We start from the raw sequence: 19,472 nt of genomic DNA on the forward strand, positions 1-19,472 counted from the left end.
ACAATTCTGTGGGCCAGAACATGTCACATGGCCCAAGCAATCACCAGTGGGTCAAGGTGAGCCTATTGTGTGCCTGTTAGTGGAGAGAATCAGAAACATTTGTTGGGGCTCCTGGGTGACTCAGTCGGTTAAGCGTCCGACTTCGGCTCAGGTCATGATCTCGCAGTCTGTGAGTTCGAGCCCCGCATCGGGCTCTGCGCTGACAGCTCAGAGCCTGGAGCCTGTTTCGGATTCCGTGTCTCCCTCTCTCTCTGCCCCTCTCCCTCTCACGCTCTGTCTCTCTCTCAAAAACAAATAAACATTTTAAAAATTAAAATAAAAAAAGAAATATTTGTCAAATGGTATCCACCATTCATTGAGTACTTATCACATGCCAGGCATTGTGCTGAGGGTTTTTCGGATGTATCTGTTCTTGCCTTCAACAATCCTCCAAAGCAGGGACTTCTATCTTCAGTTAATCCTGGAGCAAGCTGGCACTCAGGTGTGAAGTAGCTTGCTCCAGGCTGCTCGATGAGTAAATAGCAGAGTCAGACCTGACAGTCAGGTAAGAGCACCTGCCCCTTCCCCTGCGTGTGCTCCGACAGCCAGGCAGGTGTCCAAACCAGGTGGTCAAGTATTTTCTTGTTCCAAGAGCTGATATTAACAGAGCTCCTCCTCTGTATTAATCCCTTTACTACCCTCTCAGGTTATACCTGAGAGTTCATTTCCATGTGAATGATAAAGGATCGAGGCTCAGAAAGATTAAACAACTTGCCTTAAAGAGGTGGCTCTTGAACCCAAGTCTTTCTGGGTCTAAAACCTATGCTTGTTTTATACCCGATCTTCTCTACTCCTCCTCATTATTTGTCATCATTTACTATAGTAATGATAGTACGGAGGAGTGGGAGGCAGAGAGGGTAAAAGCATGGATGTTAGAGCTAGATTGCAGCTGCATTTGAATTTGGGCTCTGCCATTTCCTGGCCGCGTGACCTTGGGTGAGGATATCACCTCTCTGGGTTTCCGAGTCCGCAACATGGGCTGATAACCGTACCTACCTCATAGGCTTGCTGTGAGGAATAAATGAGATTGCCATTGTGGTGAAAATAATAACTAATATTTTTCAAGAACTTACTGGGTCCAGGTACTGTGCTCAGGGCTTTATCTGTGTTGCTTTATAACTTTTTATTTGGGAATAATTTTAGATTTATAAAAAAGTTGCAAGGATAGTACAAAGTGCTCCTGTATCGCCTTCACTCCACTTTCCCCTAATGTTAACTAACGTCTTATGTAATCAAAGCACCTTTGTCAAAGTAAGTTAATATTCGTATGAAACTATTAAGTAAATGATAGACTTTATTCAGATATTATGAGCTTTCCTACTAATGTCCTTTTTCTGTCCTACAGTTCAATCCGGGACACGACATTGCACTTAGTCATGTCTCCTTAGTCTCTGCAAATCTTTAAGTGCATTCTTTTATTCTCATTTTCTGTTGAGGAAACCGAGGGTCAGGTAATTAAGTCCCTGGCCAAGGTCACAGAGCCAGTAGGGGGTGGAGTTAGAATTCCACCCCAGGTCTGTCTGACTCAAAGCCCCAGTCTTTACCATTCATAAAGAAATTATCGGAAAGAAGTCCAATGTTCCAAATCACATCAGCACACAGAGAATAAGAAGCTCAGAGGGAGAAAAAAAGACTAAAGCACAGAGAACTGGCTTTACAGCTTTAGAATACTAACTCAGCATGATCTACTCGAAACACAGCCAAAGTCCGGGTAATCTGTTCAGTAAGGAAGAGACTCAGGCTGGTGAGTGTGTACCTTGGGAGTCATGCAAAGCCATCAAGCTAAGCTCTGGCTTAGCCACTGGCAGAGGGGGTCCCTCCAAGGGCCAGACTGCTCACACCCTGGCAGCAAAGCCTGTTGCAGAGCACCCTGGTAGAGGCAGGAAGTCAGCAGGACGAGGGCCAGAGACAGGACCACAGAATTCCTTTAATAGGTGTTTCCCGGGGGCTCCTGCTGTCCAGTGCACACGATGGAGTGACTGCACCCAAACCACCTACCGCAAATTTGACCTGGTGAATACCTACTATAAATCGTCCCTGCTTGCCTGGCATTTTATGTGTCTAAGCTCCAGGGAGGGGGAAACAAGAGGAGGGTCCTGACATTCTGTGTCTTCAAGGAAAGAGAAAGGATCGGATGGATCGGACAGTCAGTGCGTGGAAAACTGAGGGAGGGCGCCCTGATCCTTCCTGGACCCCTAAACCCTGGATGTTGAGCCCGGGCGTGGCTGCTCTGGCACAGAGTTGGGCAAAGAGCAGGTACCAGTGATTACCTGTTGAGCGTGTGAGCAAGTGAATTAATTAATTTGCACGTACTCCAGTACCCGGCATCAAGCATGGCACCTGCTAGGAACTCAAGAAAAGACGAAATAAATTAATCAGACCACTTAGATCTGGGCCAACATGCACGACTCTGGCTGGCACTTAGGAGCTCTTTAAATGTTTGTTGACCCAGTTGGTGGGCCATGGCTAGGGTCTCCGGGGAAAGATTTCTACCTTGTGGTTTGCAGTCTATTCGCATGGAGACACAGTATGCCATAGCTGCTGGGAGTCTGGGGCCTGGCTTCTCAGGTTTGAATCTTAGGTTTGTTACCTACTGATTGCCTGACCTTGGACAGATCACTTAAACTTGTCTATAAAATGGGGGATGAAGATGATGATATTATGTACTTTAAAGAGCTGGTATGAAGATTGAGTCAACACACACACACACACACACGAATAAATGTGTGTGTGTTTTAATCTGTTCACGTAAAATTTAGCTTGATTTTATAACAGAGGCTGACCCATAGTAAGTACCTCCCAGGGTTAGTTATTATACGAAAACTTCCCAGCCTCCTTCCTGCCCCAGCCCCAATTCCGATTTAAATGCCTCTCTAAATCTGACTTATCTGTAATCTATTACAGAATATGTTTAAGTTAGTTAATATTAAGTGAATTCTGCAATCAATATTTATAATGTCAAATAAAACAGAAGTTAGAGTGCATCACACAGAATAGGGAAATGTCCTATTTGATGTTTCTGCTATAATACATACGCATGTGTGTGCTCAGGGTTGCAATGTTAAAGAAATTTCTTCCAGTGGGTCACAGTAAAAAGCCAATGCCTCCAGAGGCAAATGGTGAATGGCTTTCAGCAGAGAGGGAGGAAGAGCAGAGGAGAGGGCTGGCTAGCCCCCCAAATGAGCTTCGCAGCCTACCTCTTCCTTCTGGCCTCTGTTGCCAAATGACCTCTGGGAAGACGCCTCTCCTATTTGGCCAGCCCCCTGTCACACTGGCCCACATAGCTCTATGGTTTCTACAGAGAACTTACTGAGCACTGCACCGGGCCTTGCATACACCTTAGCTCACAGAATTGGCCCCATCAGGCCACGGAAGTGGCTCTCAAAGTGTGGTCTCCCTGTGAGCTTGTTAGAAATGCAAATTCAAGCCTCAGCCCAGACCTACCCCATCAGAAACTCCAGGGCTCAGCAACCCGTGCTTTACCTCCAAGTGATTCCAATGTAATCCGGAGTTGGCAAGCCACTCCCCTTTGAGGAAACTGTTTTCCTTTGGGACAACTGAGGCTTCGAAAGAGGAAGTGACATCCCCAAGACCACTTAGGGAGGAAACAATTGGGCCAGGATTCTAACGCTATTAGCACACAGTAGTGCAATTTCTTACGTGTCTATCCCTCCACTGGATAGTGAGTCCTTCCCAGAAGAGACCAAGACTGACTGATGTGTTCCTTTTTTCTCATCTTTATAAACAAGTGGGCCTGAAACACAAGTGCTGTGTGACCTCTGATGGCTGGGTGAAAAAATCACACACATCCTTTAAAAAGTCAGTCCCGGTGAATGCTCGCATCACGTTCAAATGGACATAACCATCTCAGATTGGAAGAGAAGATACACACGGGATTGAGGAGTTCTTGATTAGCGAAATTCCCCAGAGCCCCTCATGCAAATCATAGCCCATAGCTGAGTCATACTCAACTTTGACTCCTCTCTTAAAAGGGTGTCAGTTCCAAGTGGAGCTGTGTGGGGGCGGGAGGGGATGGGAGCCAGAAAATGGTTAACAGTTTGATAAAGTTAAAAAAAAAATCCTCTACTGGTTGTGAGACTTTGCAATAATGAGAAGTCAACACAATTAGACAAGGCACTAAATTTTTGTGCAGAATGCCAGCTGTCACTCTTCTTGACTAGCTCAGATCAAAGAAACGTATTTTATCTCCTAAGTTATTAGACATGATGGGGCCATTAAGTGGAGATATTGTCATAAGAAATGTAAGAACATAAGAAAAATGTTGCTTGCTTTGAAAATAAACATCTCACCTTTGCTTCTTTTTCCCTGTGAAAAGCTGAGAGCCATCAAACTATTAGCTTGGGCCTTTCCAACATGCTTGCATCCTGCCATCTTTTCCGGCAGTGAGACCTGGGGTTTCAGTCCTTCCTCTCGGTCCCTAATGTCTGTGGGTCGGAACCATGACATTGAGAACCCAGCAGAGGTTCCTGTTAGCTGTAGCCCATCCCTGCTTTCACCAGTCATAACACAACCTACCACTGATCCAAAGCTCTATGTGCTTTGAAAGGAGCTCATCCTTAGATGTGTTTCCAAGTGCCTCACCTTACTTAACCTTTCTTCATCTCTAACTTGGATCGGAAAGAGCTCCCTCTTCATTTTTTTAAGGAACAGGGCCACTTGTCTGGCCCGAGAACGGGCCCTGGGATGGTGACGTTTACTTATATTCGCTGATTGCAGGGGAGCTGGGGAGCTCCGGGGAAAAGACTTCATATCACTCACGGGCCAGGATGGGAAGAAGGGACGTGTTCAAAAGGGAATGCTTAAGAAGAGTTTGGTGTGAAGGGACTATTTCCAAGGACGGGCAGCATTGAGGATGGTGAAACACCACAGGGGCAACACCAGGGCGACATTACTCTCTTTGGTGTGAGGAGGCAAGGAGAAGGGGAAGTTACTAGAAATTGATGAGAGTAGTAGCTGAGGACAGATGTCACCGATAGAACCTGTGGCCCTGGAGACCAGAGGCAGCCTCTGCCAAACCACATGCAGCCCCACCCCTCCCCCTCCCGCCCTCCAATCTGCTGCTGGTGTTTCCCATTGGCTGGACCTGAAGGGAGCCTGGCGGACTCAGTCTGTATGCTCAGCCTCCAGGGCCTAGAGCAGAGTGGAGAGCGGATCTGGGGAGTACCCGGAGAATTCCCAGCACGCACTGAATCCCAAGCACCACGGAGGTTTGGACATATCCAGACAAGATAGGGTTGGGTGATGGAGACCCTGCAAAAGCCACACTGCAGGGTAAGGATGAGGGCTTTGAGAGACTTTAACATCAAGTGGTTTGGCATAATGAGTGAGACTTTACAAGGAAGGTGAACATAGGCACTAACAAAACTCGTCCTGCGGTTGCCCCAGGGAGCAAAGGGCTTTGTTCCCGCCCGAATGGAAAGAACTTCAATACCTCGCTGACTTCTGTGACTCTCAGGGCTCAAACAGCCTTGCTCTGAGGACCCGCTCTCACCAACTGAGCACACAGGAGGCTTGTTCTCACCTGACAAGGGTCATGAGGGGGGCTTCCAGTTTCCTGGTCCCTAGATGGTGGCTCAAACATAGGCCCAGAGGCACCTGAAGTGCCCCTCTGTGCAGGTGTGGGTCGCAGCAGGGATGGGTGTGGGTCCCACCCTGCTGGGTGATATAGCGAGCAACGTCCAGGTCTGTGATGCAGACACACGTAGGCGCGCTGAGAATCCCAGAACCGCTTTGCAACCGCGAAAGCCTGGACTTCTTAACGAGAGAGAGAAGACTTTGGCATACTAATTAATGCATTGTCCTCAAGGCCATCGAAGCCAAAGATCTTTTCCCACCCTTGTGGCTGATCTTCAAGGTAGGAATTCTGGCCCCAGTTTTATTAAAAAAATTTTTTAAGTTTATTTATTTATTTTGGTGGGGGAAGGGGCAGAGAGAGAGACAGAGACAGAATCCCAAGCAGGCTCCACGCTGTCAGAGCAGAGCCCAACATGGGGCTCGAACTCACCACCCGTGAGATCACGATGTGAGCTGAAGTCAAGAGATGCTTAACCAACTGAGCCACCCAGATGCCCCATTAGAAATGAGGATTCGATCCAGAGAAGACAGCCCCGGCAGACCGTGGGCACCCCTCCCAGGCTCTTCCTCTTCCTTCTGCTTCCATCACACCAGCCTCCTTGCTCAGCTAGAACTTGCCAGGCTCATCCTTGTTCTAGCACATTCATGCCTGCCCTTCCCTCTGCCTGGAAATTTCTTCCCCCCAGATAGCCACATCCCCTACTCCTTCACCTCATTTAGATCTTTGTTAAGTGACACCTCTTCAGAAAGCCTGAGTGTTGACCTAGAACACCCCCCTCCCCATCCAGTTTTTTCTAGCTCCTTACCTTGCTTTGCATTGCCATCACCTTGTTTTTGTTTTGTTTTGTTTGCTTGTTTGTTGACAGCCTGTCCTAGGCTCCATGGAAGCAGGGCTTTGTCTCATTCTTAGAACAAGCGCCTAAATGCCTAAGCCCCTAAAAATCACATAAGGATTTTATTATTTTATTTTATTTTATTTTATTTTATTTATTTTATTTTTTTAATTTGAGAGAGAACAAAAGCAAGCAGGGGAGAGGGGCCGAGGGAGGGAGAGAGAATCTTAAGCAGGCTCCCCACTCAGCACGGAGCCTGATGGGGCCTCAATCCCACCACCCTGGGATCATGACCTGAGCTGAAATCAAGAGTCCGATGCTCAACTGACTGAGCCACCCAGATGTCCCTAGGATTTTTTTCCTTCAAAGTTTTTTCTTAAATCTATTTATTTTGAGAGAGAGAGAGAGAGAGAGAGAGAGAGAGAGCAAGAGTGGGGAAGGGACAGAGAGAGAGGGAGAGAGAGAGAATTCCAAGTAGGGTCTGCACTGACAGTGCAGTTTGATGTGGGGCTCGAACTCATAAACCACGAGACCATGCCCTGAGCCGAAATCAAGAGTCAGACACCTCACTGACTGAGCCAACCCGGTGGCCCGGATTTTATTTTTTGAGATGAAATTCACATAACATAAAATTAACCATTTTTAAATGGACCATCCAGTGGCATTCAGTACATTCACAATGTTGTGCAACCTTCACCTTTATCTAGTCTCAAAACATTTTTATCACCCCAGAAGTGTCCCTTGTGCCCACTAAGTAGTCGCTCCCCATTCCCTCCTGCCTTCAACCCCTGATAACCACCAGTCGGCTTTCTGTCTCTATGGATTTGCCTATTCTGGGCATTTCATAAAAGATGTGGCCTTTGTGACCAGCTTCTGTCACTTAGTATCATGTTTTCAAGGTTCTTCCCTATTGTAGCATCATCAGTCCTTCATTCCTTTTCATGGCTGAATAATATTCTATTGTATGGATATACCACAATTTGTGTATCCATTGGCCAGTGGATGGATATTTTTGTTGTTTCTACCTTTTGCTATTATGAATAATACTGATAAGAACATGCATAAGTGTTTGCTTGAATACCTGTTTTCAATTAGTTTGGTTATCTACGTAGTAGAATTGCGAGGTCGATGGTAATTCCATGTCTACATGTGGGGGATTTTCATAAATATTTATGGAATGAATTAGCAAATGAAAGAAAGAAAGAAAGAAAGAAAGAAAGAAAGAAAGAAAGAAAGAAAGAAAGAAAGAACTAGAAATCCAGGTTTTTGCAATTCCCGAGTGCCCTCTAATCTGCCACATTACCTTCCAGAGGAGGGGACTGATGACTGTGGGTACCCTGAGGCCTAATCAACCTTAGGACAGTATCATGCATTAGCTGACATATAATAGGTGCTCAACTAAAAAAACGAGACAAATAAATGCTGCCGTGACCATTTTTATGCATTTATTTTGTCTACAGCATTGATTGTTAATGTCAGACAGATTCTGAGAGGGAAATTACTATATCAAAGAGAATTAACTTTTAAAAGTCTTTTGATGTGTACACGAAACTGCTTTCTGAAAAGGCTGAAAAATTTTCATTACCAGTCTCAAGAATGTTTAGGCTCATTTAGATGGTTCTACCTGGTGGGTGCTTCCTGTTGGAGGAGAGTTTTCTGGAACTGTCTCTACCGTCCTCTTCAGCTAGGTAAACAGAAGCTAGGCTGATTGCTATTGTTGCTTTGCTTTTCCGTATGGTTTCTCCACCTGTATGATGCGCTCCAGCCAACGCGTGCTTCTTGGAGTCGATAGCCTTCTTTCTCTTGAACACTGGCCCCCGCTTGAGCCCCGGATGCACCCAGCCAGTTGGAATTTCTGGACTTAGGGACCTCAGGAATGCAGCCTGCTGGAAATGAGGCTAAATTAGTTCTTCCAAAGAAAATGCCCATTTGGAAAATGACTTCCCGTGTCTGTGCAGCCACAGGCTTGCCATTCTGGAGAGACGTGTCAGGATACGTTGTGCTTGGCGGCAAATGAAAGCTGAGGGATTTATTGCCACTATTAGTGATTATTTGTATGGGGCCGTAGGTGTATACAGCCCCTTACAATGCCCAGAGGAAACTGGAACAGAGGGCAAAGTTTCCGCCCTCAAGGGACATCCTGCCTTGGCTGGTGGTGAGAATGGGTGCCCATAGGAACTGAATGGACTGGCACAAACCAGGACTGTCTGAATGACTGGGAAGAACAAACTGGGAGAAGGAGCAAAGAAGGATTCCTCAAGCGCCTCTGTGTGCCCGGTATTTAAGAGACATGTCTTGTTTAATCTGCTAAATAATCCTAGGATTTAGGGATTTTTATTTCCATTTTCAAGTGAAGGGATTGAAGTTTAGCCTCTTTCTCTCACATTTTCTGGATGCTCCTTCTCCCACATTGTCTTAGCATTTCCTAACTGTGTGAAGGGTGATGATACCACCGTGGATATACTACTAGGGTGAGAATTGCAGGAGGCAGCAGAATGGGTAAGAGTGGGGCTAAAAAGAAAGGACTGAGACGTTTTTTATGGATTCTGTGCTCTTTGCATTAGAATCTGCCTGACTTGGGAGTTTGTGTGAGCATCCGGGGTTCAGAATCCAGCGGACCTGGGTTCAAGATCTGCTCTAACCCAGGAGCCTGGGATGCATTGCTTCTCTTTCTGAGCTTCCATTTTCTCCTCTGTACATGGAGGTAAGGACCTCTGCCCACCCGGTGGTTCATGTGAGGATTAAACAAAGCAGTGTATGAATATTGGTGCACAGATGTCAACAGTTGACCTACCACCAGAAAGAGTTGAGGAGGAACAAGCGGTGGGGAGGTATGATGGGTGCTGTCACTCACATGTTGCTTAATAGCTTGATGCCTCAGTTTCCTCATCTGTAAAAGAGGAATGATCAGGCGTCTTCCTCATCAGGTGAATGGGAGGATTAAAGGAATTAATACAGGTAACAGACTTTGAACAGTGCCTGCTACAGGGTAAGCTCTCAATACATCTCCACTGTTAATATTATCTAATTCCAAGGGGCGCCTGGGTGGCTCAGTCGGTTAAGCGTGTGACTTCGGCTCAGGTCATGATCTCGCAGTTTGTGAGTTCGAGCCCTGCGTCAAGCTCTGTGCTGAGAGCTCGGAGCCTGGAGCCTGCTTCGGATTCTGTGTCTCCTCCTCTCTCTGCCCCTCCCCCGCTTGTGCTCTGTCTCTATCAAAAATAGATAAATGTAAAAAAAAATTTTTTTTAAATATTATCTTATTCCTCTTGACTTTAGGTTGGATCAGGAGGCTATACAAAATGAATCAGTCATTTGCTGGGATGGTGGGGAGAGTAGAAGTCACAATGAGGATCACTTGATCCCCTAGCAGGGAGGGGAAGGACCCAGTGTTGTCTGTTCTACCTCTGGGTGCGGGGGTCTGGTCTGATACCTGGCATCACCCAATCCTGAGAGAAGAGCTGTGTCAAGAACCTAGTCTGCCAAGGTCAAGTGGGACATGAGTGAATGGTGACTCATCATAATGGAAGAATAGAAGAACTCGGAATTTGGGATTTCCCTAGCTGTGAAGATGGTGCCTAACCTCACTGAATGTTGTGAGTTTGAACTCTGATTTTATATATGTATATATATATATGTGTGTGTGTGTGTGTGTGTGTGTGTGTGTGTGTCCAAAAGAGACACACACACACACGCATGTATATATACAGGTGCATGTTAAATAGCATTATTTTTTATATGTTTATTTATTTTGAGAGAGAGAGAGAACACTATCAGGGGAGGGGCAGAGGGAGAGAGAATCCAAAGCAGGCTCTACACTCAGCGTGGAGCCTGATGTGGGGCTCTAACCTACAAACCGTGAGATCATGACCTGAGCTGAAATCAAGAGTCAGATGCTTAACTGACTGAGCCACCCAGGCACCCCTAAACAGTATTATTTATTGATATCTTACTAATGTTCACAAGAGAGAAGAGGGGTGGGCACATATTGAGCCTTTGCACATGCTGTTCCTTGCATGGAATCCCCAACCCCCATGCCAGCCCTGCTATTTTCTTTGTCAATTAACAAATATGCATGTACGTGTACTATAGGCCGGACACCGATGTTGAGTGGGTCCTTGCTTCCTAGAGCTTAGCTCAAATAGTAAGGCAGGTACCATTGACTTCCCAGGTGCCATAGAAGCTTTCCCTCAGACAGAAGAGAAAACCAAAGACTTTCTTTGATGTCTTGATGAAACCTGAAAGCAACCACTTAGGTCCATTGCCCCCTGCTGCTCTTTGGCTGGGTAACTTCTCCTATTAATTGGGATGTCAGCTTAAAGTTCACTTTTTCTAAAAGATGCCATTGATGGCCCATGCCAGAGGTCAGGTCCCCTGTTTCCTTAACATCGTGGACTTCTCCCTCATCCTACTCATCATGATTTGCCATTATTTGTCACATAATTTAACATCACTACTACTCCCCCCCCCCACCCGCCGCTAGACTGCCAAGTCTGGGAGGGGCAGGGGAGGCGTCTCTTCTCAGGTCCATATCCCTTGGCAACAATTGCATAGCAATCAGTGAGGTCTCTATAGAACCCTATCGAGTGAGGAAATGAACAGAAGAGAAAGCATTCTGAGGGCAATAATATGAAATAAATGAACACGCACATTAAAAACCCTTGTCTTTCCTCCTGCTTGTTCAGCAGAGACGAGAAAGCGGTGCTTTGGCAAACCAGGCTGAACTCAGCCTTTTGGGGCCAAACCAAGTAGAGGGATAATTATTTTTTATTTTTCTCATCCGCTTCTTGTTGCCGTAGGTGCTGAAGGCCGACGAACTGTGGGCTTTGCTGAGTCCACAAGGAAAGCCCCTCAGGGTCTCTCTGCTGGAGGCCTGCCTCCCCCCCTGCCAGATCTGTACCTCTGCCTGGGGTTTCATCCACTCTTTCATGTCTGGCTCCTCCCCTTTACTTGAAAATTCGTCTCCTTGTTTTCTGGAAAGTGCCTCATTTCTCCCAGGAGGCCCAGGGCTGTCTCCACTCAGGGGCTGGAGACCTTGGGCTGGACTTGCCGGTGGGCCCCAGCCAGTGCCCCCCCGACCCACCCCCCCCCCGCCAGACCCCAGCGTGGCCTTGATTTCTTTCCTCAGAAGCTGTGCAGGCTGGGCTGGGTGGGATCCGGCGACAGTTCCCACCAAACTCCCAAGCTGACTGCAGACATTTGTGCTGTCAACAGAATTGCAAAAAATGCAATTCGTGTTGTTAATGAGCAGCTTGTTTGGGTAAACAAACCAGGTGAGGTGAAAAAAGCGATGCTCTCCAGTAGGAAACACAAGTGAACATTAGCCAGATGGAGAGCCGTGCTTCCCCACGCTTCCTTTTCGGCAAGGCTCTGGGTGGCTGGAAAGGACGTTGCCTGCGCTGCATGGTAGCTGGGACCGGGCACCCCTCCCACCTGGCCTGGATTTCCTCCTGAGGGAGAAGAGCCACCTTGTACCCAGCACAATCCTGAGCCTGGCACTGTGCCTCATGTCCCGCCAGGCCTTTATCTGCTTTATTACTAGTTCTCAAGCACCGCGTAAGATGGCTGTTATGAAACCTATTTCACAGCTGGGGAAACCGAGGCTCCGACATGAGAAAGAGGCTTGCCCAAAGTCAAAGTGGTGGGTTTGAACCCCGTTCCACCTGACTCTTCAGGTCTCTGATCCCCCCACTCTCCCACATAATTCTCCCTGCCCTCATTCCTGCCTACCCAGTTCCTTAGTCTAATGGAGGTGTCTGCGGCTGCCACTAACGACCTCCTCTCTCAGACTGTGAGGCTAAAGAAAGTTTTAACTTCCCATAGTGGGGGCCCCCCATCTGCCTAGTGAGGGTGGCATGGCTTTCTGAAATTCGTGCGGGTGCATCTTGGACCAGCTTCCCCATGACAACAAAGAGAGTGTGTGCATGTGTGTGTGCATGCATGAATATGTACATTTACCCATCCATTCCGAGAGGAAATGCTTGCCCCTGGAAAGTCAATAACTTAGGGGCATTCACAGTCCTGTGTCTATAAACTGACTGCATATTCTGTTTTGTTAGCCTCAGATCATTCCAGAAAACACAAGCACAAACACACACACACGCGCACACACACACACACACACACACACACACACGGATATGGCTATACTTTACAAACGTGAATGATTTGGGTGATTGCAGTGGCTAAATCTTCTCCCTGTATAGACAGGGCCGGGACGAGGGAGATTCAGAGTATAGACTCAAGTCCACATATGTTTCTGAATTTCTCTCCACATTGCTCAAGAGAAAAACTCCATATTACATTCATATGTTATAATGCCATGAGTTATTTTCTCCTTAGCATTCAAGGGTAAAGAGTCCATTAAGCTGTCATCGGCCGCATTACCAGCAGGAGAAGCCAGGGCAGACAGTTCGGCTTTAGCTGCCCGGAGCACGTGTGCTCCACCCCAGGATGAACACTCTGTGGTGTCCGTGTATGCGTTGCCCTAGAAGCAGAAATCAATTACTCCCACTGCTATTAGAGAGATGATCTGGTTGGGAAGGCTTGCTGTGAATGCAGCCACCGTTCATTATCGAGCTCTTTATATGTATTATATCTTCTTTACTCTAGGAAAACCGAGGCTTGGGGAGAGAAAGAAACTGTCACAGAACCAGAGCATGCTATATGCTGGGGTCTGATCCAGCCCCCTCCTGTGCACTTAACCACGAGGCTATCCTGCCTCTCCTGTGAGTGTTGGTGATTTACTCCACGCACATGGCCTGTATCACAGAAGCTCCCAGCTTTTGACGGACCACATATTACATGTCAGGCTCCATGGATTATCGTTACTCAATCTTCACCAGAACTCTGAGGCAAGTGCTTCTATGAGCTCAGTGTAACAGCCAGGGAGACTGGCTCTTGAGAAATGAGTAGGGACTTGCCCAAATGTGGTGGGAATGTGTGAATGATGGGGGGTTGTTTTCCACTCTGCTATGCTGCCATCCAGCTAGAGACACAAGCCTGGAAGTGGGGGGGGGGGTTCAACAGGCAGCTCCCTTTTCTGAATTCAGATGAGTTTTCACTCAAGGAAAGGAACAGCTCAGCTCCTTCCTTCATGTGGTGGGAGCCTTTTCTTTGAATGAACTGATTATGTTCAAAAAAGCAAAAAATAATGTATGCATATTAGCTGATGAGGATGCTGTTCTAGATATTTTTAGCCGAGCTGAGAGAGAGGGTGAGAGAATGGAGCTTGGTAGAAGTTGTTTTGGAAGAAGAGGCAGCTTGGGAATCAGACAGCCCTTTAACATTACTATCAGTTCTCACTGCTTTTGGCTGGGTGACCGTGGGCAAATCACCTTCCCTTTTGGAAAAATGTGTATCACCGTACCAACCTTTCTGGGGTGTTGTAAAAACTGAGGATAATGTGAATAAAGCATGTGGTCACTGGTTACCCATTGTACCTATGATAATTATTCATTTATCAAATACTCATTGTCACTGGGTTCTCGGTGTTTATGGATATAATCATCTTATCCTCATCACCATACCATGAAGCAAGTACTGACAGTATTTTCATTTTCCAGATGAGGAAACTAAATTAAGGTTGAGTAATTTGCTCTTGCAGGGCCACGATGCAACCCCAGGCAACCTGTGCCCTAACCACCATTCAATGCTGCCTGCATCACTCCTAAAGAGATTGGACTTTCACTACTGGAAGCAGAGCTCACAGGAGGGTCATTATTTTTAGGGGGAAGAATCTCCTTTGAGAACCTCACAAAGCTCCCTACAAACTAGGAACAACACTGTCACAGAACTGGGTCAGAGGATCTCTCTAATACCGTGGCCACTCTGACCAGTGGAAGCTCTGCTCAGGCCAAGAGGTCAGAGAACAGGGGTCTTAATCTCCACTCGGATGCTAGGCAGGCCACCACTGTCACTCATTTTGTGTGCCTGGATGTGGGAAATGGGAAGAATGCTAGGACTGAAACTTGAGAATTCAGCGGATTTTTTGCTCACAACCAAAACACTAAAATGGTTAGGTGAGATATTAGTTTAGGAGAAAGGGTAGTTGAAATCAAGAGGGAAAAATAACATATAATACCTATAGTAATGATATATATATATATATATATATATGCATGCATATGGGGTGGAAAAGTATAAAATAAAGGAAAACTGGCAAGAGAGTCCAAGAGTACAATGGGGCAGAGTCCTGCAAACTCTTTGGTTTACTTCCAAAAGGGTAGAGGCCCGTGGTTACCATCTTCAACATGGAAGGGAGGAACAGGGCTGTGCCTCTGGAGTTCAGGCCTGAGTCTTGCCTAGAAGACTGGGTTAAACAGATGGAAATGGGAGCAGCCCTAGGACAAAGGGTCAGGGCTGGGAAGACAACGGGTGTCGAATCCCAGAGTTGCAGAGAGGAGGATGTGGAATAACACATTGCAAGAGAGTGAGCCAGAGAGCTCAGAGATCTGAGGACCAGGACAGGGGTAAGGGTCTTGGAAGCAAGTTCCAGAACACAGAGGTCCTTTTGCAGGGTGTCCAGCATGAGACACCAGGAGGAAGCAAGGTAACTGTAGGGATCACACCAGGCCAGACCCTGTACTGTGTCTAATCTACTGACCATCTTATTTGTAGCTGTATCCTTAGCACAGGCATGGGGATCAACCACACAGTAATCTCACAGGGAATGTTTGCTGAAGGCTACACCACAGGGGTGGGGAGAGGGATGGGCCTCAGCTGGGAGAGAGAAATAGTCCTCAGCACCGGACCTGGCACGAAGGAGGAATTTGGTGCATGAGTGAATTGTTTGTTGATGACACCTCCCTTGGGTCTCCGAGTACTAACGAGGCTCAGCCCAATGCACTGACTGTCTTAGGAAGCCAGCAGGTGGAATGCAGGATCTAGAGCTGGAGGCTGGTGAATCTTGGGAGAGGAGCAGGTGTCTTGCTGAGCTCTGTAGGTACTAATGGGAATTCAATTCTTATTGGCATCTGGGTAAGGCTTAAATCAGTGATTCCCTACCTGGTTGTGGATCTGCATTACTTGTGGAACTTGTTAAAATACAGAGGCTCTGATCTTGCTTCTGAATCAGAGTTTCCTGGACCAGAACTCCGGACTCCACATTACAAACAAGCTTCACCAGTGGTGCTGATGCACAGAGCTCATTATGGGAAGCAAAGCCTTAAATCATCAATTCTCATTGGCCTTTCTTAAAATTTGTCTTTTAGAGTTTGTTGTTAAGAAGACACTATATAACAGCACGCATTGAGCCATTACTAAATTCAAGGCTGATCTATGTGGTTCATATATATTCACACATTTAATTCTCACAACGACCCCATGAGGAAGGTACTATTATCCCCACTTTACAGATGAGGAAACTGAGTCTGAGAGAGGTTAGTAATTTGTCCGAGTTCACACACATAGCCAGGCAGTCTGGCTCCAGAGTCCATGCTTCTTAGCTTCAACCAGAAAAGACTTAAGTACATAATTTCAAATTCATGTAGAGCCAGGAAAGGATTGCAAAGGGATTGTATGTGCTATTTATTCTTTTAAAAATTTTTTTAATAATTTAAAATGATTAATATCACTAAGAAAAATAGTATTTGATGAATTAATGAATAAATCAACGAAGGAAAAGCAGAGGGAGATAAAACACTGTATCCTAGGGAACTAACAAATAAACCCACAAGTGGGAGCTGGGGAAGTTGAGTTGAGTCCTGGCTTCTCTTTTCTAGCTGTTTGATTTCAGGGAAGTCGCTTAAGCCAGCTGTGTATCAGCAAGCAAGGATAACAGTTCTTCCCAGTTATTGAGCAGTTAGAAAAATCGAAACCATTAAGTATTTACAAGGTGATATTATTAAACACTAGAAAAAGAATGAACCTTGTACTCAGAGAGCAGGTGAGCTTTCTTGCTGGGGTTACTAATCACATGAGAGGGAGGGTTCAATCCCCGTTTGCCCTCAAAAGAAGGTAAAGACCTTTACACTACATACAAACATTAGCTCTAAATGCATTAAAGACCTGGATGTAAGAGCTGAAAGTATAAAACTCATAGAAAAGAAGCACAGGAGAAAACTTTATGGCATTGGCTTTGGCAATAATTTCTTGGACATGACACCAGAGATACATGTAACAAAAGGAAAAATAGATAAATTGGATTACATCAAAATTTAAAATTTTTCTGCATCAAAGGACTCTATCACCAGAGTGAAAAGGCAACCTACAGAATGGTAGAATATATTTGCAAATCATATATCTGTCAAGAGGTTAAAAATCCACAATATATGGGGCGCCTGGGTGCCTCAGTCGGTTAAACATCCAACTTCGACTCAGGTCACGATCTCGCGGTCCATGAGTTCAAGCCCCGCATCGGTCTCTGGGCTGATGGCTCAGAGCCTGGAGCCTGCTTCTGATTCTGTGTCTCCCTCTCTCTCTGCCCCTCCCCCATTCATGCTCTGTCTCTCTGTCTCTGTCTCAAAAATAAATAAACGTTAAAAAAAATTTAAAAAATCCACAATATATAAATAACTCCTGTAACTCAATGACAACAACAAAAAACAACCCATTTAAAAAAATGAACAGGGTGCCTGGGCGGCTCGGTCGGTTGGGCGGCCAACTTGGGCTCAGGTCATGATCTCGTGGTCTGTGAGTTTGAGCCCCGCGTCAGGCTCTGTGCTGACAGCTCAGAGCCTGGAGCCTGCTTTGGATTCTGTGTCCCCTCCTCCCTCTGCCCCTCCCCCACTAGTGCTCTGTCTCCCAAAAACAAATAAATGTTAAAAACATTTTGTTTTCTAAAAATGAACAAAGAACTGGAATCAACATTTCTCCAAAGAAGATATGCAAACAGCCAGCAAGTATGTAAAAAGATGTTTAGCATTGCTATCTTTAAGAAAATGCAAATCAAAACCACAGTGAGATACCACCTCCCACCCATTAGGATGGCTACCATGAAAAAAACGAAAACAGCAAGTGGTGGTGAGGATGTGGAGAAATTGGAACTCTTGTGCCCTGCTGGTGGGAATGTAAAATGGTGCAGCCCCTGTGGAAAACAGTATGGGGGTTCCTCAAAAAATTGAAAATAGAATTGCCATATGATCTGGCAACTCCACGTCTGCATATGTACCCAAAAGAACCGAAAGCAGGGATTCACGATATTCAGATACCTATGTTTATAGCAGCATTAAAAAACAGTGGCCGAAAAGGTGGAAGCAAACCCAAGTGTCCATTGACGGATGAATAGATAAACAAAATGTGGTATACACATGAAATGGAAAGGAAGAGAATTCTGACACATGCTTCAACATGGATGAACCTTGAGGACATTATGCTAAATGAAATAAACCAGCCACAGGAGGATAAATACTGTATGATTCTACTTACGTGAGGTTCCTAAAGTAGTCAAATTCATAGAGACAGAAAGTAGAATGGTGGTTGCCAGGGGCTGGAGAAGGGAGGAATGGGGAGTTATTGCTTAATGGGTACAGAGTTTCAGTTTGGGGAGATTTTAAAAAAAGTTCTGGAGATGGATGGTGGTGATGGCAGGAAAACATTCTGAATATCTTTAATGCCACTAAATTGTATACTTAAACATGGTGAAAGTGGTAAATTTCATGTTATGTATATTTTTCTTTTTTTTTTTTTAATTTTTAACGTTTATTTATTTTTGAGACAGAGAGCATGAACAGGGGAGGGGCAGAGAGAGAGGGAGACAGAGAATCTGAAACAGGCTCCAGGCTCTGAGCAGTCAGCACAGAGCCCGACGCGGGGCTGGAACTCACGGACCGTGAGATCATGACCTGAGCCGAAGTCGGACGCTTAACCAACCGAGCCACCCAGGTGCCCCAACATGTTATGTATATTTTATCACAGTTTTAAAAAGAAAAGATAAGGGGTGCCTGGGTGGCTCAGTTGAGGATCCAACACTTGATTTCAGCTCAGGTCATGATCTCATGGTTTGTGGGTTTGAGCCTCACATTGAGCTCTGTGCTGACAGCATGGAGCCTGCTTGGGATTCTCTCTCTACCTCTCTCTCTGCTCCTCCCCCCGCCAAAGTAAATAAATAAACTTAAAAAAATAGAAAGTAAAGAAATATATTAATTTAATACACTAAGTTCAAATTTAAGAAAGAAAGCATTTCCCAAATCTTATTCTGTGGCTTATTATTTCTAGGAGATGAGCCTCAAAATGAAGGTTTTGAGGTCATTTATTTATTCAGTAAATATTTGTTGGTCACTGCATGCATGCCAGGCTCTGTACTGTATATTGAGGTCTAGGTATGAATGAGCCTGATGTGGTTTCTGTCTTTATCAATCTGGCATTTACGACAATAATATTTCCATTTATCGAATACCAAATATATACACAGCAGGAATCCTACATTATTTATTTCATTTCATCTTCATGAGGTGGGTATTATCATCCCCTTATAAAAAACGAGAAAATTAAGGCTCAAAGAGTTTAAGTAACTTTCTCTAAATTCACTCAACTAGCAAGCTGGGTCTCCTTGGTTCCGGTGTCCATTCTCTTAACTACTGGGAGTGCCTGTGCTCCCCTCTTAGGAGATCCCCAATACACTTTGTCACATGAACGTCCATGAGATGTTCAGGGGAAAAAAACTAACTTGATATGGTTCTGTATATCCCAAACTTACTTCATTATATAATGTCTTCTTTTTTGGGTGAAGGGAGCAGTACCCCCTATTAATGAGCTGTGGATTCTCTCCAAAGAATATAACCACAACACCCAAGAGAATTATCAACATATGTCTGCACAAAAGCTTATATGTGAATGTTCATAGCAGCACTATTTATAATAACCAAAAAGTGGAAACAACCTAAATGTCCATCAATAACAAAATGTGGTCTAGTCACACAATAGAATATTATACGACAATAAAAAAGAATGATGTATTGAGAGGTAGTACAGGATGCATAAACTTTGAAAACATTATGGTAAGTAAAAGAAGCCAGACAGAATGGCCACATTATTATATGATTCCTCTTGTATGAAATATCCTGAATA

This window comes from Acinonyx jubatus, chromosome D4 (genome assembly GCF_027475565.1).
Source record: "Acinonyx jubatus isolate Ajub_Pintada_27869175 chromosome D4, VMU_Ajub_asm_v1.0, whole genome shotgun sequence".
Taxonomy (NCBI): Eukaryota; Metazoa; Chordata; class Mammalia; order Carnivora; family Felidae; genus Acinonyx; species Acinonyx jubatus.